At 33.1% G+C, this 5,706-nt stretch overlaps 1 non-coding gene across 1 annotated transcript; it reads left to right on the top strand.

The window, feature by feature from the left end:
• Positions 1–1,561: 1,561 nt before the first annotated feature.
• TRNAA-UGC (transfer RNA alanine (anticodon UGC)) lies at positions 1,562–1,633 on the top strand. Its single transcript has one exon. It is a non-coding gene; the product is annotated as a tRNA-Ala (tRNA).
• The last annotated feature ends 4,073 nt before the right edge of the window (positions 1,634–5,706 follow it).

Consider the following 5,706-nt stretch of genomic DNA (forward strand, 5'->3'; position numbering starts at 1 on the left):
CAACCACTCTTTGCTTTACGTCTTTATGAATTTGACTATTCAAAGTAACTCATATAAGGGGAATCATACAATATTTGCTCTTTTGTCACTGGTTTATATCAAAAAGGCTTACATTCTTGCCAACATTTCTTATGTTATCTTCTTCTTTTTTTCCATTTATTTTTAATAACTATCCCAGTGAATGTGAGATGATATCTCATTGTGGTTTGGGTCTGTATTTCCCTAATGATTAGTGATATTGAGCATCTTTTTATTTGCTTATTGACCATTTGTATATCTTTGGAAAAATATCAGTTCAGGTCCTTTGCCCATTTCTTACTCAGGTTGTTTGGTTTTTGGTATTGAGTTGTAGGAGCTCTTTACACATTCTGAATATTAATTCTTTATCATATATGTGATTTGCAGTCCTTTTGACCAACTCTTTGTGATGATTTTTCACTCTGTTGATAGTGTCCTTTGATACACAGAAGTTTTAAAACTTGATTAAGTTCAATTTGTCTATTTTTTTTTCCTTTGGTATTACTGGTTTTAATGTCATATCCAAGAAATCATTTCTAAGTCTAATATCCTGAGGCTTTTTCTTACATTTTTTTTCAAAGAGTTCCATAGTTTTAGCACTTATGTTTAAGTTTTTGATCTTGATTTTGAGTTAATTTTGTGTATAGTGTTAGATATGGGTCCAATTTCCATTATTGTATGTGAATATCCAGTTTTCCAAACACTGTTTGTTCAAGAGACTGTCCTTTCCCTACTGTGTAATCTTGAGAGCCTTGTCAAAACTCATTTGACCATATACATTGGGTTTATTTCTGGGCTCTCAATTCTATTCTATTGGTCTATATGCCTGTCTTCTGCCACTGCCCTCCTGTTTCATTTACTGCAGTTTTGCAGTAAGTTTAATATTGAGAAGCATTAGACTTCTAACTTTGTTCTTCTTTATCAAGATTTTTTTTGGTGATTAGGTCTCTGGTATGATTCCATATAAATTTCATAATGGATTTTTCCCTTTCTGAAAAAAGAGTCACTAGGATTTTGATAAGAGATTGCATTGAATCTGTAGCTTGCTTTAGATTGCATTGCCATCTTAACAATATTAAGTTTTTCAATCCATGAACACAGGCTGCTTTTACCCTTATTGATGTCTTTAATTTCTTTCAGCAGTGTTTTTAGTCTTTCACCTCCTTGATTAAATTTATTCCTAAGTAGTTTATTCTATTGGAAATGGAATTTTTGTTTTAATTTTCTTTTCAGATTGTTTATGGCCAGTGTATAGAAATGCAACTTATTTTTGTTTGTTGACTTTGTATCATATGTCTATGCTGAATTTATTTCTTCTAATGGGGTTTTTTTGGATGTAATCATTGGTACTTTCCACACATAAGTTCATTTTAAATGGAAACAGAGATAATTTTGCTTCTTGTTTTTCCAGTTTCGCCTTTTACTTAAGTTCTTACCTACATGTTCTAGTTATGACTCCCGGTGCCATGTTGAATAGAAGTGGTAAGTGAACATCCCTATATTGTTCTTCATCTTAGAAGGAAAAGTCAGGTTTTTAATAGCTGGGGATGTAGCTCAGTGGTAGAGCACATGCTTTGCATGTATGAGGTCCCGGGTTTGATTCCCGGCGTCTCCACTTTAACTAAGTTTCGAATGGAGTTACAACTGGTTTCTCACTCTTTAATCATTGGAAGGGATTAATATTAAAACATAAAACAGTGAAAGATTTGAGTTGTTGACCATTGAGTATGATATAATCCATGAGATTTTCAAATGTTTCCTTTATTATTATAAATTACTTCTTTGTATCCCTAATTAGTTGTTTTCAATCATAAAAGGATATTAAATTTTGTCTAATACTTTCCTTGCATCAACTGAAATAATCATATTTTTCCCTTTTTCTGTGAATGTTGTATATGATATTGATTGATTTTTGTATGTTGAAACTTGATTGAATTCCAGGAATAAATATCACTTGGTTATGGTGGATAATCCTTTTAATATGCTGTTGAATTTGATTTACTTGCATTTTGTTGAAGATTTGTCATCAATAATAATATGGAATCTTCATCTGTAATTTTTTTCTTGTACCATCTTTTTATAGCTTTGGTATCAGAGTAATACAGGGCTCATAGAATGAGTTAAGAAGCCTTCCCTCCTCTTCTATATTTTGGGAAGAGTTTGAGAAAGATTAGTGTCAGTTCTTCTTTAAATGCTTTGTACAATTCACCAATTGAGTCACTTAGTCCTAGAATTTTCTCTGTGGGATTTTCAATTACTCATTCAATCTCATTAATAGTTATAGATATATTCAGATTTCCCATTGTGTGTTTCCAGGAATCTGTACATATCTGGGTTATGCAGTTTGTTCAGATGCAATTGTTATAGTACTCTCATATAATTCTTTTTATTTCTATAAATTTCATAGTAATATCTCTTCTTTCATTTCTGATTTTATTTGAGCTTTTCTCTTTTATTGTTAGTGAATGTAGCTAAAGTTTTGTTAATTTTATCTTTCTTTAGAAAAACCAACTTCAGGAGTTTGTTGATATTTTCTATTGTTTTGTTCTTATCTATTTTACCTCTGCTGTAATCTTTATTTCCTTTCTTGGATACCTTTGGATTAAGTTTGTTTTATTATTCTGGTTCCATAAGGTTGTTGATTTGACATGCTTCTCCTTTTTAAGTGAGTTTACAACTATATTTTCTTTTCTATAAAGATATTTTCTTAGCTTTACCGTGGGGATTACATTTAATATCCTAAAGTTGTAGTCATCAATTTTAAATTGTATCCATCTTAACTTCAGTGTAATACAAAAACCCTATGCCTTTACCACTCTGCTACCCTCAGTTTATGTTACTGATATCATAAATTATGTATTTGCTTACTGTGTACCCATTATCATGGATTTTTTTTATGCTTTTGTCTTATATATTCTGTAGAAAATAAAGAGTGGAGTTAGGAGTTTCAAACCAAAAGTACAAAATTACTAGGTTTTATATTTGTCCATGCTATTATATTTACTGGAGATATTTATATCTTAATACGGTTTCAAGTTACTGTCTAGCCTCTTTCATTCATTGAAGGACTCCCTTTTGCACTTCTTATAGGGCTCATACAGTGGTAATGAACTCCTTCAGTTTTTGCTTATATGGAAATGTCATAATTTCTTCCTCATTTTTGAAGGACACTTTTGCCAGATACAAAATTCTGTTCACAGATTATTTTCTCCACTTAAAAATATTATCTCACTGCTTTTTGGCCTCCAGGTTATTACTGAAAAATCTGCTGATAATCTTATTGAAGAGTCCTCATATGGGACAAGTCACTTTTCCTTGACGCTTTCAAGATTCCCTACATTTGACTTGAAATTTGATTACAATGCATTTCAATGTGAGTCTCTTTTGATGTATCTTAATTGATTTTCTTGGATTTGTAGATCCATGTTTTTCTTCATATTTGGAAAGTTTTCAGCCATTTTTTCTTTAAATAATCTCTCAGGCCCTTTTTTTTTTCTTCTGGTACTCTCATATTGCATGCCTGCTTAATGGAGTCTCTTAGGTTCATTAGACTTTCTTCACGCTCCTCATTCTTTTTCCCCTCAGACATGATCACTTCTAGTGATCTGTCTTCAAGTTCACTGATAGCTTTAACTGTCTGTATGATTCGCATGTTGGACCCTCTAGATAATTTTTAATTCAGTTATTATAGCTTTCAGAATTTTTGTTTCTTATTCATAACTATATCTCTTGATATTCTCAGTTTAGTCATCTATTATTTTCCTGATTTTCCCTACTCCTTTTTCACTGTTTTCCTTTAACTCTTTGAGAATATTTAAGATAGTTGCTTTAAAATCTTTGTCTGGTAATTCTGAGGCCAGCAATTCTGAGATTGTTTCTAGACATTTATTTTGCTCCTTTGAATGGACCATGTTTTACTATTTGATATAAAAAATGGTAGGAAGATATGTATCACTTTTTATCCCAAATTGCTAATTTTCTCACTACAATTTTTTTTAAGGCTTATCTTCCTCACTGATTAAAAAAAAATTCTGTTACTGCCTTTATGGGGGGGGTTCCAATTTAACTTCTTTTTTTTTTTTTCCAGAAGTTTCCTTAAGTTTGATATGAATAGGGTAAAGCAGTGGGTAGGATATAGCTCAACTGGTAGAGCGCATGTCTAGCAGCCACAAGGTCCTGGGTCCAATCTCTAGTATCTCCTCTAAAAATAAATAAATAAATGAACCTAATTACCCCCCTCCTATGAGTAGGGTAATGGTTGTTAGTTAAGCTGTTTGATTAAGAAGAATGAAAGAGGATTTAAACACTGTGCTTTTTCAACTGCTTAAAAAAAGCCATCAAGAAATACAGAAATTTACAAGAAGTCAGAGCTTAGAGGAAATTAAGTTCTCATCTAAAATAGCTTCTGTGGTATACTTCTGTTAAATCAGCATGACCTCATAATTTTGTCCTTTCCCTTTAAAAGGGAAACTATTCAACTTATACATAGGACTAATTTTGTCACTAATTTTGATACCTTTCCTTTTTACCATTAAGATTAATAGACACAATGCAGGTTAAGTAAATGATTAAATGTGGCAATTAGTGAAATTCCTAGTGGGACAAACGCTGAGGCCTTTCCCAAGAAAATTGGGGTCCAGTAAATTATTGTTATTATGAAATATTTATTATTATTCTCATTGTTAAATTTTTTTCTCTGGTGATTATATATCACTTTATGACATTTTTCTTATTTTAAAAGTAGTACTCATGCAGGAAAAACAAATGTGGAGCATGAGGGCCATGTCCCAGGCCTCGGTTGATTCCCTGGGATGTGCCCCGCTAAGTGTGGGTGCTTGGTTTCACGCAGGAAAGAATTCAAGAGCAAGCCCTAGTTGAGTAAAGGTAGATTTATTTAGAGAGACACATACTACATAGAGTGCAGGCTGTTTCAAAAGGCAAGAGAAAGGCCACCAGGTGTGGGGGGCCTGGTGCTCAGGATAAAGTAAAAGTAGGTACACACTTCTATGACAGAGTGTAGGCCATCTCCAAAGAGGAAGGAGCTAGAGAGGTGGCCATGAGGTGCCATGTTGCCAGTTTTTATGGGCTAGGTAGTTTAATATGCTAACAAGTGGGAGGTCCATTTTAACTAGCTTGTGGAAGGGGCTGGATTCCCAGGAAGTTGGTCATTGCCCACTCTTTGACCTTTTATGGCTAGCCTTGGGGCTGTCATGGCACCTGTGGGTGTGTTATTCACCATGCTAATATATTACAATGGGTGTATGATGAAGCTCAATGTCTACTAGAAGTCAAATCTCCAACCATATTGATCCTCAAGGCCCACTGGGAGTTGAATCTTCCACCATTTTGATGTTAATTGCTGCATCATTCCTTAAATGGCTGTGCCCTGCCCCCTTCCATCCTGTCTCAGTACAAAATTATGGTGAAAATTTGGAAAATGAAAAAAATCACTCAGCCTTTTGATTTATATTTTTCTGAATTTTTGCATGTTTTTATTAGTTTTTTATATTAAGAAAACTAAAAATGATTGTCATTTTTGTCACCAAATATTTGTTCTATATCTTCTCTCCATATTTCATATGAATGGGATTGCATATGTGTTTTTTTTGACCCCTGGTCTGTTTTACTTAATATTTTCAAAGTCTATCCATGGCCTAGCATTCAAATTTTTATGGCCCATCATCTAGT

This window comes from Camelus bactrianus, chromosome X (genome assembly GCF_048773025.1).
Source record: "Camelus bactrianus isolate YW-2024 breed Bactrian camel chromosome X, ASM4877302v1, whole genome shotgun sequence".
In the NCBI taxonomy this organism is placed as follows: Eukaryota; Metazoa; Chordata; class Mammalia; order Artiodactyla; family Camelidae; genus Camelus; species Camelus bactrianus.